This window comes from Physeter macrocephalus, chromosome 1 (genome assembly GCF_002837175.3).
Source record: "Physeter macrocephalus isolate SW-GA chromosome 1, ASM283717v5, whole genome shotgun sequence".
Lineage (NCBI taxonomy): Eukaryota > Metazoa > Chordata > Mammalia > Artiodactyla > Physeteridae > Physeter > Physeter macrocephalus.
Genome location: NC_041214.2, coordinates 85,609,139 through 85,624,453, shown reverse-complemented (window position 1 = coordinate 85,624,453; position 15,315 = coordinate 85,609,139).

Below are 15,315 nucleotides of genomic sequence, written 5' to 3'. Positions count from 1 at the left end.
CCATTGCCTGGTTAAGACAATGGGCCCATAGCCCTCTGAACCCCTAGGGAAGACTGAAATCCCATTTATTACTAGCTCTTAGATTAGAGCTGGGTATATATGATGGAACTTAAATTAACTAAAATTGCTAACAATATTTTCTTTAGTATATGAAGAAATGTTGTTATTTAGCTCAGTTAAATTACTTTAAGTAGTTTACTCATTCATTTGGCAAATTTTTATTGAATGTTATGTGTGCTACAGTGATAACGATGCCATCCATTTATACAGTCACTTATCCACAGTTTATAAAAGCACTTTCATAGCATTAGGGGCTGGGGATTGATTTACAATGGAGAGCAAAGCCAGTGCATATTGATGAAATATACCTATTGTTCATAGAAATATTTGTTAATATAGTTATGAGAACATGTACACGTGTGGTTTAATTTTTTTATTACTATTATACGTTAACATGGTTATGTGCATATGTACATATATGCTATTGCTTGCATCTTATTACTATTTTCTGGTTGGAGATTTTGACCTCACATCTTATCATTTCTTTAGTGTTACTATCAATAACAAGGTAAGGAATCAATTAGATGTGCTGTCTTCTCATCTATTAAGGAAGAAGGGATTGATAAGTCCCTATCTATTCTGAGCTTTACTTGTACCTCTGCTGTCAGCCACTTGGCTTCTGATTGTCCTTATTAAGTATTTAAGTAATCATTCCACCCTGATTTACTGAGCAGAGTCCACTTAAGTTTGGCACTTTGGAGCAGGGAGAGATGAAAAAGCTCAGGACTCTGTGAGAAGAGGCTCATCAGACAGTAAAAGAGAGAAAATGTGCAAAAATAACTGAAATATAACACAACAATCAAATAGGAGACCAAAGGTGAGAGAAAGGACTTCTGGCAGGAGAATCAAAGAAGGCTTCATGGTGGTAGTGGTGGTTGTGGTGGTGGAGTTTATGCACTAGAATGTTAAGGATCCAGCAGGATTTGGGTACTTTGACTGAATTGGAGACCATGGGCTAAAATGTGGAGAAAGCTGTCTTCACTCTGTGCCTGAGAGGGCAAAAAGCCTATCTATGAGATGGGAGTAATACTTATCCACCAGGTCAGGTCTTGTTCCACAATAGGAAAGAACCACCCCCAATACTGAGATTTGTCTGGAAAAGCTCTGGTACCAAACAGCTCCCTTGCAGAGGCTCGACCATCTTCTGTGTAGAGGTTTGGGTGAAAAGGTTTGCATGTTTTCTGGAAGAGGTGGACCCTCATGCTTCTTAGGAATGGAGCAAAGCCAGATTAGCTGACACTTGGAGAGGGGCAGGTAGAGGGGCAGGAAGCTTTTCGGGGTACATTTCCATAAGGTTGTTCCTTTTGAGATAGCACAAAGGAATGACAGGAGGAGGAGGGGGTGATCAGAGAGCAAAACAGTACAGTACTCAATACTTTCAACCAGCCCCTTTGAGTTATGTACAGTGTGCTCTCCCACCCCAAGTTACGAGCAGCTGAGTTGAATTAAAAAACAGTCCCTCCTTTGCTGCGACCTGGCCTGCCAAATTCTCAGCTGGCGTGAGCTTTTATAGCTGTGTTATAAACCCCCCAAAAAGTGAGGCATATAATGGAAACATTGACATAACTTGAACTCCAACGAGCGGCTTGTGCCTCTCTAATTATCCCTACGTTTCATTGGCCATTTCTCTCCCTCCTCGGGCAGGACCTGCTGCAGAGGCTCTGCCTAACGGTCCAGGGGGCTAGAGGGTTGAAGCTGGGCTTTGCTGGGGATAATGAGACAGTGTCTGCTGGTGGGAAGCCCCTTGTTCCATACATACTAACCCCTCCCTTTTCCTTTCCTTCCCTTGTTCTCCCCCTGCACCGCCTCTCACAATGCCCTCCTACCGCCTACCCGCCCCACTCCCCCCCTCCAAAAAAAGGCAGAACAGTTCAGTTGGTTGTAAAAATTAATGAGTTCAGATACAGACTTGCCTTATTCCGGTCCAGCTGCGTAACCAGGGCGATTCCGACCAGCATTCTAGACGCTGACATCAGCTCCACACCCCGGTACAATGCTGCTCTGTTTGATCTCAGAAACAGATCGGGCTCCTGGGCTTTATACATCCTGCTTCCTCCCTTCGTAGACTCATTTTATCACCCACCAGGAGAGCTCATCTCACTGCTCTCCCCCTGGGTAGCTAATACCAGAGGATCAGACCCTACAGCTGACTCTTCTTTCACCAGCTGGACACTTTGATCCAGTCTTCCTGGTCCGCTTGGAGGATCCCTGCCCCCACAGGTGTTGACAACTGGTGGAGGACGAGAGTGATAATGATTTCACCGCCTTGTCTTTGCACAGGACTTCACAATTTTCCATGCATTTCCACGATATCGTCAATGTGGCCCAGGACCACCCTGGGCGGCGGAGGTGGGACACCCATTTTACAGATGAAGGAAGTCTGGGAGGGCTGGTGAGTGGTGAGAGCAGGAACCGATCCCAGAGTCCTGGACTCCTATTCCCAGCTCATTCCATGGACTCAAGGTGCTCACTGCTTAGTGCGGGGACCAGGCAAGGTAGATTGAGTTTCTGTTGGTGAATGGAGCTGGAAGAAAGCTCTGTGGACCCACTCTCTGCCAGGCTAAAGGAGAGGGGCAGTGACAAATCACTTCAGGCCCCTCAAAAGTGTGTCATTCATCTGTCACAGCTCACCCCTTCTGCAGAATGCTGCTTCCTCTTCCTCTGGTTCAAGAATATTTATTTCCCAGGAGGACCAGACAGATGTCTTGCTTACAGTGGTTCCAGAAGCATCAACACCAAAGATGGATTGTAAGCAGTTTAGGAGGATTTCAGGAGAAGCTGCTAAAACGATAACAAACCTTTTTAGAAATAAAACATAGAAGCATAAACCTTATTACAGGGGGTGTTTCATTTCGGAGTTTGGGGTAAATGTTTTAGCAAGTATAAATTTAGCAGAGAAGAGGAGCACCGAGGTCAGTGTCAGTTTCCTGTGGCTGCTGTGCAGCGTTCCACAGACTGATGGCTTAAACAACAGACGTTATTCTCTCCCAGTTCTAGAGGCTAAGAGGTAGAAATCCAGGGCCATGTGCCCTCCGAGACTCTGGGTTGATGCAATCCTTGGCTTGCCCTGTGACACTGCGGTCTCTGTCTCTGTCACCCCTGGCATTCTCCCTGTCTTCACATGCCCTTTTCCTCTTCTTATAAGGACACCAGTCATACTGGATTAGGGTCCCCCTTAAGTTAAAATGAGGTTGGAAAAGATTGGGGGGGTCCTAATCCAATGACTAGTGAGGGTCTTTCTAAGAAGAGAAACGTAAGTTGATAACATCTGCAAAGACCCTACTTCTAAATAAGGTCACATTCACAGGGACCAGGAGTTAAGAAATGAGGAGAGAGGTGGCAGTCTTGAAGAAATGCTCTGGGAACATCACTTGGAGCTCCTGATTCCCCTCAACGGCTCTTCTCACTTGACTGCAAGAATGAATCTCAGAGAGGTTATCCAACCTGACGAGGACCCCAACTGGGAAACTGAACTGGTTTGCAGTTTCCAAAACCTACATTCATTCCATTGCATCTTGTCTTTGGTGGACTTTGAGTGTGACTGAGCCCTACCCTTGACTTTTGGTGAAGGTGCTGGGAACCAAGGCCAGCGAAGCCGCTTCTCGGAAGCCTTCGGGGGCTCACCAGCTGACCTGGAAGCACAGCTTCGAGGTCCTCACTCTGGGTCTTGTGCTCTGCCCGCCCCCCTACCCCCAGTCATGCCTTCACATTATCAGACAGCCCGGCTCCCTTTAAAGTTGCTTCAACTCATGTTAACCGTCATCTTGCATCATTTCTAGCTGTTTTCCTGTGTCCCTTTCTTTTGTAGAGTATATAAACTCAGCATGTTTAATATTTGAAATAGATTTGCTGTGAAGCCTCGTGGTTTTTCAGTGGCTTAAGATGTATTGTCTTGTGAGTTTTTCCGTGCCAGTCACAGTGTTCACTGTGGCAAGCAGCAGGACACCGGGGAGGTTGATGTTTATTCAGTTTTAGGGGGTTTTAAGGCATTCCTGAGACCATCCAGATTTTACATATTCTGTCTCATTGTTCCTGAAGCTACTAACATATGCCAGAAATGATGGTGTCTCAGCCTCTAAGCTACACATTTCAGATTGCCTCCTGTCCCCAGAAATGACTTCTATAAACAGCCTTCAGTAAGCCACTGTAATGGTTCTGAAATGAGAACAACATGGTCATTCCATCATTAAAGCCCCTCCCGCTCTGAGACTGGACACACATTGCTGTTTTCTGCCAGGGTTCCGATTTACGAGATGCTCTATGAGTTCTGGGTTTAATATATATGGCTGGCTGCCCTCAATGTACACGACTTGCTGGAATCCTTTCTCACATGATTAGATGGATCACATTTATGTTATATAGTTACTGTTTGGGTATGCAGGCAATCCTAGCTTTGTACAGTATCAGTTAACTAAAACACGTGCCTATTGGAATGTGTCCGCACTTTGCACGGTTCCCTGGTAACTGCTAAGTAAAGACACAAGAGTTTCTGTATGAGTTTCAGTGAACATGGCTCCAGCACTAAGCAGGACTAGCTGTAGCTGCTTTTTAAAAATTTGGATGAAGAATGTGACTATGGAGGCTTCCCTGATGGCGCAGTGGTCAAGAATCTGCCTGCCAATATAGGGGACACGGGTTTGAGCCCTGGTCCGGGAAGATCCCACGTGCCGCGGAGCAACTAAGCCTGTGAGCCACAGCTACTGAAGCCTGCACACAGCATCCAGCACTAAGCAGGACTAGCTGTAGCTGCTTTTTAAAAATTTGGATGAAGAATGTGACTATGGAGGCTTCCCTGATGGCGCAGTGGTCAAGAATCTGCCTGCCAATATAGGGGACACGGGTTTGAGCCCTGGTCCGGGAAGATCCCACGTGCCGCGGAGCAACTAAGCCCGTGAGCCACAGCTACTGAAGCCTGCACACAGCAACGAAGACCCAACACAGCCATAAATAAATAAATAAATAAATAAATAATTTATATATGTAAAAAAAGAATGTGACTATGGCAGTTCTCATTTCTTAAACCAATAGTGAGTAACCGTTGGGTCCAAGGCACCAGGCTTGTCTCTGTCCTGGAATACAACTGCCACAGCCTCCACACTCGAGCTAAATGGTGGAGGAGGTCTGATGACGTATGGAAATGACTGAATGAAGACAAAGACAGCTGACAGTTATCAGAGGTGGAGTGTGGCAGGGACTCAGAGGGGGCGTGGTCTTTTTTCTGGGGGCGGGAGGATCAGAGAACTTGTATGGAGGAGTCAGCATTTCAATTGAGCCTTGAGAGAGGAGGGCATCTGGGGAACGCAGAACAGAAAAATGGGAGGTGGGCGCTCCAGGCTGACCTGACAACATGAGCAAAAGCACAGGGGTGAGAAATCTTGAATCCCAGAGCTGGGAATTTATAAATGATGACCTATGGGTGACACTTTCCAAGGAAGGAATCTCTGCTTCTAAAGCTCACACACTAAGGGTAGATGGTGAGAACCAGTCAAGTATTAGGGATCTCACGGTGCTGTCACCTTCATGGCCTTTTTTTTTTTTTTCGGTACGCGGGCCTCTCACTGTTGTGGCCTCTCCCGTTGCGGAGCACAGGCTCCGGACGCGCAGGCTCAGTGGCCATGGCTCATGGGCCCAGCCGCTCCGCGGCATGTGGGATCTTCCCGGACTGGGGCACGAACCCGTGTGCCCCACATCGGCAGGCGGACTCTCAACCACTGCGCCACCAGGGAAGCCCATGGCCTTTTTTGATGCCCAGAACAAATCTGTGAAGGACGGAACCTGGGTGTCCCCATTTCATAGACGAGGAAGCAGAGTCAAAAGGCAGAGACCTACCTGCCCAAGCCTTCAAAACTAGCAAGTGACTAAGCAAGGAGAGGAAGGCAGGTTTCCAGAGGTCCAATCCCCTCCTTTTTCTACTGCCCACCCTGAGAAGTTGGTGCCCATGACAGTTGTATTTGGTTTCTGCTAAATTGTCCAGCTTCACTTGGGCTTCTCTGGTGGCACAGTGGTTGAGAGTCCGCCTGCCGATGCAGGGGACACGGGTTCGTGCCCCGGTCCGGGAAGATCCCACGTGCCGCGGAGCGGCTGGGCCCGTGAGCCGTGCCCGCTGGGCCTGCGCGTCCGGAGCCTGTGCTCCGCAACGGGAGAGGCCACAACAGAGGGAGGCCCGCGTATCGCAAAAAAAAAAAAAAAAAAAATTGTCCAGCTTCACATGATTGTGTTCACAAAAATACTAATTATTATAGCTAACCTCTCCCTAAGGAAACACTCATTGAGGGGAAAATGAGAAATCAACCTGGGCACGTCTAATGGCTTTGAGTTTCGTGACTTTCTTATTTCTTCTGTTCTTTTACTTTGAAAATTAATGTCGATTGGATTTTAGAAAACTGTTCCCCACAGAATATTTTCAATTGTTAAAAATAAGAATAATAATAACACCCCACTAAAGGAGGCTGTGGCGTCAAGCTGTCTTCCATTTTGGGCGGATTTTCCTTTTGTTTAGCCAGTAATTACCGCAGGACTGCTGTCCTGGACTCCTCCCGGCAAGGGCTGATGTGTCTCTGAAAGCACATTGCTTCCATGTCTGAACTCTTCCGTCCTCTCAAGTTTACCTCAAGCATCACGACGAAGCCTCTCCATCAGTCACTTCCTGACAGATCAGCACGGATTTAATCCCAATCAGAGTATCTGAGAGCCAGCAAGATGGGGCTGTCAGGAGGCCCACGCTGGCTGGTCTGAAGCCTTTGACCAAGTAAACACAATCTCAAAGGGCTGGGGAGCTTGAAAGTAAAACTGTAAATGATCCCATCTGTGATTCTTGGCTGATGATTCCACTGGGGTGGACCAAAGAGGGGGAAAGCAGAAGAGAGGGTATCTCTTTGCTTTAAACAAAATATTGTTACCCTTCTAGCATCTTCCTTGTTTGGGGTATTTTCCAAGTGAAAGTTCATTAGGGAGACCCGAAAGCACGTCTTACTAATGTCCATCAAAGAGACGGGCTCAGTTTCAAAGCACACGAGAAATACGATAGTGTTGAAGCAAACTACATGAAAAAGATTTATGGCCCCAAGAAGCGAGAAGGAAACAGGGACCGGTGACTTGGATTTTTTTTTTTTTTAATCCAATCTTCATTTGGGACAAAATAAGTGAGTCCCAGGAAAATGAGTATCTCCTGGGCTTTCTCTTATTTACATCGGGCAGGCTGAACTAAACATTCTGGAATGTTTGTAAATGTTTGGGTTTCCTATTCCATATTTTCTCCTGTTGGCACCAAAGCTGAAGGGTTCAGAATTTCTCAAACAAGGTTCTTACCCACAGTGATGACTATTATTAACATGTATTGATCTAGAGGATATACAGAAACAGGATTAAGTGCAGATCCGGAGCCCAGGGATTAGGTCTGGCTGGAGAGCAGAATGTAAACAGGGGATGTCTGAGTGGTGGGGAGCAGGGGGGCTCATTAGAGGTCTGGGCCAAGGCACAGGGTGGCTTTGTGTCTGTCCTCAAGCCAGGGAGGGGGCCTGGATGCTGGCGAGCATAAGCCGGGCTCCCTGGCTTGCTCACTGGTCTGAGGGCCAGAACGTCCCTTCCTGAGGCTCCACAGGGGTATTGGGCAGGTTCCCAGGGTGACAAGCCCCTCTGCAAGGAGCACTCGGGCCAGGTAGAGGGAGGCTCTCTCTTCTGTTGAGCATTTTGCTGAGGAAATCCCATCTGGTCTCAGGCACGCTCCTTGGGGGAGCAGTTCTCCGTTTCATAAGGGTCTGTCTCCCTTGGCTGCCCATGGAAAGAGTGTCTGTTTTCCACGCTTCATTCCTCGTGCATTGTGAACCCCCCAAAATACCTCTTTCAAAACAAGGCCCTGGGTGAATATCAAGCTCCCCAGGAGAAAACCCACCATAAGAATTCAGGCTGCCATAAAAGAGAATGAAATTTTGCCATGTACAGCGACACTATGCTAAGTGAAATAAGTCAGATGGAGAAAGACAAATACTATATGATATCACTTATATGTGGAATCCAAAAAATACAACAACTAGTGAATATGACAGAAAAGAAGCAGACTCACAGATATAGAGAACAAACTAGTGATTACCAGTGGGGAGAGGGAAGCGGGGAGGGGTAATATAAGGGTGGGGGAGTAGGAGGTACAAACTACTGGGTGTAAGATAGACTCAAGGATGTATTGTACAATGCGGGGAATACAGCCAATATTTTGTAATAACTCTAAATGGAGTGTAAGCTTTAAAAATTGTGAATCATTCACTATATTATACACCCGTAACTTATATAACATTGTACATCACCTATATTTAAATTTTAAAAATTAAAAAAAAAATTCAGGCTGCAACCCTGTGCCACAAGAATCCACTGAACCTGGGTTCCCAGCAGTGAGATGGAGACTGCTTACTGGAGTAAGCCATCGGGATGGACCCTCTCACTCTACTCACGAGGCCTACCTGGAGACGAATCTAGTCCATCTGGTGTTCTCAGGTTCATAGGTTCATGTGGGGGACATCTTCTAGATCAGAGGTTCTCAACCTCAGCACTATAGTTGTTTTCATCAGTAGCAGGGACACAGCGTAAGCAGAGCTAGCCCTGGCACTAAGCATAGTGGTTATCACCACAGGAGTTGGAATCTAAGATATGGGATCAAACCCAGCTTTAGTTGCTCAGTTTTCTTATCTGTAAAATGGGGATAATATCACCCACGTGAGAGAATACCTGTGAAGAATAAATGTGGTGATACATATGTTAAGTGATTGCTTAGCCCAGTGCCTGGCACATAGTAAGTGCTAAGTAAATGGTAGGTTTACTGTTTCCTGTTGTGGGCTTCACAGACAAGTGTGTGGATGGGGACATTAGCGTTTAGGAAGCATCACTCTATGTTACACATCCTACGATTGCTTTCGTGGGTGTAGGTAGAATAGACCCTTTCCTCCTTAGCTGTGGTAGCGGCTGTTGACTTAAGGTGACGGTGATGCCTGGCGCCAGAAGCTGAGGGTGGAGGAAATGAATGTCACTTGTCCTTCTTCTTAGATCTAAAGCAAAAAGTCTGATATGTGCTTTCTTCATTTGTTCTCAACTGATGGTAAGCTTTCATAGCTGCAATTATAGTGTAAAGTCTTTGAAGAGAAAAGACTTATTTTCTCTTATGCCCAGGCCTTGGATCTTACCGAGTTGCATATCCAGATTTGGTTCTTGGCATCCAAGCTGACCCCATCCCTCTACTCCCAACCACCAACACTTCCTCACAAACCTCATCACTCAGAATTCAGGCTCCCAAAGCCTGGGCAAGAAATCCTGAATTATCCGTTGAGCAACTCAGGTTAAGGGGGAATTGGTAGAAAAGGTGAGTCAAACAGAGATGAAGAGACAGGGAGAGAACAATTCTTCGATCCATTCAAACACTATTTGTGAAGTACCTGCCTGCCAGCCACTGTGCTTGGTGCTGAGATTACAAAGACGATCAAAACTCAGCCTCTGACCTCAAAAACATAATGGCCACTTCTTGTCCTTGGAGCAGGTTAAAATGTGTAAACATTCAGCAGGTTGCAAACTTTGGGCAGTTCTTGATGAATGTTATTCCTCAATAGAAAGTTGCTGTTGTCGTTGTTTTTAAGAATAGTGCAGACAAAGACAAAACCAGAACATTTGAAGTGTGAGATGCGGATGTGCCCAGGGCATTGTGGGAGAACAAAAAGAAGGTAAGATGTGTTCTATAGTCCCGGAGGGGCAAGTGTCGTTCCTGACAGAGGTTCCAGTGTAAGTGAAGCTGTCGAGGAGAGAAACCATGTGGTGTGGGCAGGAAACTCTGAAGGGCCCCATGTTCGTGGCGCATAAATTGTGAGGCAGGAAACAACGAGCCTTGAGATGGGAGAGGGAGGTGAGGACTTTGCCTATGAGGTGGACTTTTTCTTGTGGGCTATGGGGAGTCCTGGGCAGGTTCCTGTCAAAGAGGGAAGTGGTCAGATCTGCATCTTAGACAGCAGTGTGGAGGCGGACTCAAGACCAGGGGCAGGGAGGACAGTTTTGAGGCCATTGCCATCTTCCAGATGAGAGATGGGTAAGAGTTCGAACTAAGATACAAGCTTTTACACATAGTGTAGTCACACACACACACACACACGCACACACACGATTTTCCAACTGAAGATTTTCGTGTATTCTGCAGAAAAGCCCACTTGAGCTTGGTAGACACAAAGGTGGAATTGTTCACCAGGAACTCATGTCTCTCTTAAACACTGTTTTTTAGTACCGGGAGATTTCGAGTGTGAGTTCAATGCTCCTATGTCAGCTCTAAGCAGCACGTATTTCATGTCCTTTGCATTTTTTGTTTTTGGAGACATTTGTGAGGAAGTAATTCTTCCTTATCCTTTTGGGTGTTTATTTGCTGCTTGTCTCTTCTCTGAAATATTTTCTGTTATCTACTTTACTGGCGAGGCTCTAGTCTGGGGAGTGAACACCCTGTATTAGCTCATATTTTCCACATTTAGTTCTTCACTTCTTTCCTCATATTGTCCAGAAGAAACTCTCAAGCAGCAAAATTGATGAAAAGATTTTATCTCCTCTCCATAGCCTCTCCCCACCCCCTGCATTGACTGATGTGTTTCCTCATGTCCTGTTCCTTTAAAATAGTAGACTGAAAGGTCTGCTCATTCATTCCAGAACAGCGGCTCAGAGAGGCACTGCTGGTGACCGGGACTCTGATGGGAACAGTAAGCTTGGGGCTGTGGACTCAGAATAGTCTCTGATGGCTGCATACCAGCTGGAGGAGGGGAGGGGAGGTGGTGACCAATACACCCTGTCTATCCAAACTCTCATGCTTCAAAGGAACGTTGATTTCATTGTTCCCTAAAGGGCATGAGTAAATAACGAGATATTGTCAGGAGCCAGGGTGTTTCCTGCTGGAGGCTAGGGTGCTGTCAAATGTCAGAAGACTTGGGACCTAGGTGTGTATGAGCCACTCGTGAGAAGTGTGGGTTTGGACGAGTTACTTCACCTCTGGAAGACCCAGTTCCACTTTATAGATAATACAAGAGATAATAGAACCTGTCGTTTTGCCCTTACAGGTTGTGTGATGTTGGGTGTAGAAACATTTTGGATACTGAGAAATGCATTTTGGAAATAATGGTCTAGTGTGAGAATTTTCTCTTGAACATTAAACAAAGCACCACTGAAACGGCTTGGATTGTAATAAAAGGGTTTGAAGAAATAAAGAGAAAGTATGCAAAATGCGCCTTCAGTTGGGCAGGAGTATGTAATAATGTCTTGATAATCCATTACAGGAAGACCTATGACAGATGCTTGCTGGCTTCCTTTCGCCTTGCAGCCTACTTCTCTCTGTCTCTCTCTTTTCCTTTTCAGGGTTTTACAAAACTGATTTCCACACCAGCCAAGGCAGGCACCCACTGGAAAGTGTAAGCTGGGATTTAACACTATGAGAAGGAGGGCACTGGCCTCAGACCCACCACCTAGGTTTGGATCTCAACTCTTTCCTTCACTCCCTAAGGGTACCTGGGTAGGTTTCTTCGCCTCTCTTGACCTGAGTCTCTTATGCATAGATTGGTTAGGATTTTATGAAGGTCCTTTCCAGCACATGGATTCTGTATTGTCCCGGCATTGAGTCAATAATACCTTCCAGGGGCTGAAGAGCCTGGTGGTGCTGAGTGACTGAGTCATCACTGGTGCAGGATCTCCTGTCCACTTACAGCCGTTATCAGGAGTTGACACTGCTGTGCTAAGTCCCTGGTTTTGTCACCTCACAGTGGCATGGGGATTGGACACACCACAGCGGTCGCTGGCCGGCTCAGCTTGCCCAGGATGCAGGAACGTGCGTGGTGCAGACAGATACCGTATTTTCCTTCAGTCCTGATTCTGGGAAAGCAGCAAGAGAAGAGGTTGGGGAAGTGAGTGGTCACTCTACACAGGCACCCAAGGCGAGGGGAGTGGGAAGAGGGTGACTTGTAAAGTAGCAGGCCACCGCTGAGACCTGCCAAGGGATGGGTATTACTCAGAGGGTGGGTCCAGTTCCCATTTTACAGCAGAAGTAAACTCTCCAGACCCTGTTGTAGTTGGCTAATGGTGATCCCCAAACCACAGGCTCCAGAGATATGAGCCAGCGTTCCAGGAAAAGCCACCCACGGGAGAAGGGAGGACGGAGGGACAGAGCCTGGAGCAAGGGCCTGCGTGTTTGGGGCTGATTGCTTCAAATGGAGGGTGACTGCGCCTTCCAGCTCAGGGTTCATTGGTCAGACCTCCAGCACAATCCAGTCCACATCCACGGATGCCTACATGGCAGGGAGTTAAGTTTGCCCTCCCCAAAGTCAACATCCAGAGAACTGAGAGAGTCGTGGGGTCACGGGAAGTTCTTCATTCTGGTTCTTTTTTTTTTTTTTTTTTTTTTTTAAGCTCAGAAAGACCAGCCCACTACTTAGGAGGCTTTGTTTGGATGGTTCTCCAAACCCCTGGTCAGATGGCTGTCTTTCAACTAAAACACAGGGTTAGTTGAATTTTCTTCCAAATTTCATTTCAAACAATTATCTTGGCATGTTATGTGTAATATCTCCTTTGGAAGGTTATTCCACATTAAAAAAAAATTCATCATATCCTGTGAATGAGTGGATTGAGAAATAAAGCCTCAAGTCAGTGAAGATGTATGAAGACTTGAGTGACTCCTGAACTACCTTTGACTGCGACTCTCCGCAGCAGCAAAGGAAGACCCTAGAAAGATGCAAGTCTGGACCCCTGCAAAATCTGAGTGGTCTTCCTTGAAAAGTCAGCTGTTCAATCCCTTGCCTTCAGGTCAGGTCATACTTGAATCATCAGACCCTGTGGTCCTTCAACACACACACACACACACACACACACACACACACACACACACAGAAAATACACATTTGTATGCAATATTGCACACCCCCTCCCCCAAACTCTCAGCAATTAGGAGTTGAATTCCCCAGTCTGCTGAGCTGGACTTAGAGACCTAGCAAAAGGGACTCTTGAGAAGAAAAAAGGAATTCCACACTGGTGAGGTTAGGGCTGCAGTTCTTAAAAGCGAGGGGGTTTCACGGAGCCTGACTGCTTTAGAAAGGGACAGGTCCTGATGCTCCCAGAGGGGAACTGGGTGAAATGCTGGGGAAGGGGTCCAGGAGCCTTGAAGATCAGAGCCGGCGCTGGGACTGGGTGGCCCGGTGGGGTTCACCTCTGAGCATCCCCACCTGCCCTCTCACTCCCACCGCCCAGGGCCCTACAGTTGCTCTATTCTTCACCCATCTCTGAAAACCTTCCATCTCTGATGCTACTTCAAAGCCCCCTGGGAAAGCCAAGTTGCCAATTAAGCCTCTTTGAGGCAGGTTCTCATTCCTTCCCCCACTAATTGAAATGTTACTCCTTTTACTAAACTCCTAAACCACCCAAACACAACGGGTCCTCCTCATTTGCATTGTAACAACGTCCCTAATGTGCTTCCAAGAGCTTTCGGTAAAGGGGACCTTCTCTCCTCTCCTGAACGGTCAAAAGCAATTCGAGGCAAAGGCCTTCATTTCCATCCCTATACAGCTGCTCATTAGCTAAGGTGGAAGAAATTCCTTTTATTCTGGATTCATTTCCCAGGATGATAATGTCTTTTTTGTCTCAGGCCACTGTTCCCAAACTAGCCCTTAATTGCTGATAGTAATTGAGTTAATACATATTTACAGCCTGGTAAGGTTAAAGAAGGTCTCCTGTAGTTTTATTTGAGACATTTTATTTAACCTGCAATAAAATCATTAACAAGTTGTTTGGTGTTAATTGTCCTTTATCTTGTCTCTGCCGCTTGGGAAAGTTGGGTGAAGGCAGATGGCTTCTGTGTGGGGATCATCGATTTTATTTGAGACATTTTATTTAACCTGCAATAAAATCATTAACAAGTTGTTTGGTGTTAATTGTCTGTCCTTTATCTTGTCTCTGCCGCTTGGGAAAGTTGGGTGAAGGCAGATGGCTTCGGTGTGGGGATCATCGATTCTCAGGCTGGGTGGACCAGGGAGCCCCAAACCTCACCTCAAAAGTCACCTCCAGGTCCTCCTCTATTCAGAGAGGAGGGCCTCTCCTCGGTGGAAGCAGATAGCCTGGGGCAACACTGTGTAGCTCTCCCAGGCACCCAGCCAAGCAGCGCAGGCAGGGTGATGAAATCCCATCAAAGCCACAGGGCTGGGCCAGGCTCCTGAATTAGCTCCCACCAGTAACTCGAGCCCCAAGTGGCCCACAGGAATGGGCACCGAACCAAGGTGTCAGGCCATGCGACCGTCTGGCCACTGGAGCCCGCCCAGAAAGAGGGGCTGAAAACAGAGCAGGAGGAGGGGCCAAGGGCCAAGGGCAATGCCAGGGGAAGCCAGGGGTTTTCCAAACTTTACCCTGGGAGGCCCGGATGGCTGCCTGTGAAAAGTCGCTCTTGTCACATCCCTTCTCTCTCCTTCCCAAAAGCAGCGGGAGCGACGGGAGTGACGTGAGGCCCCCTTCCCCGTGGGATTCCAGGCCTCTTCATCCCATCAGAGGGAAATTGGCTTACCAAAAATGAAGCTGACTTGAGTCAACAGCGTGTCTGTCTACCCCCAGAGTACTGCTCCCGGTTGCCTGACACTTCCTTTCTCTCCCCCTTGTTTTGCTTGGGATTTTGGCTTCTTTTCCTCCTGATCCATCCCTGAGGAGTGGACCAGGATGTGGCAGAGGCTGGCATCCCCCAGACTCCATGTTGCTGTATATTTCCTAGCCACACATCTACATTTTCCAGCTCCCCTTGCAGTAGACACGGTGTGGGGAAGGGGGGAGTGACAAGCGCCAGCTCTGGGCTCTTTGCCCTGTCTGGCTGCCTGGAGTGAAGATGACCCTCTGGGCAACTTCTGAAGCCAAATGTTAAAAATGGCAGAGCGTCAGTCAGCTCAAAAACTTAAATGATAGGTGGAGGGTAGCTGTTCCACCCATCCTATGTATGAGCTTGAAATCAGTGTCCGTGGGGTGTAAATCACTGTATGCTTTGGGGACTCTTTGTTATAGCAGGGAATTTGCTATACAGTCTGAGACTGTTCATATAACACTAGGAACTGTGGGAGTTGTTGCCTTTGCCTAGAATGTTCATCCACCAGTGCCACTCCCATGCATCCCTTAAGACTCAGCTCAAATTCCAGCCCCTCTGTGGAGCCTTTCTGCGGGCAGAAGACACACAAATGTAGCTTTATCCGGTGATTCATCCATGGGCTGCAGCAGAAGCCACCTTCGCCTATC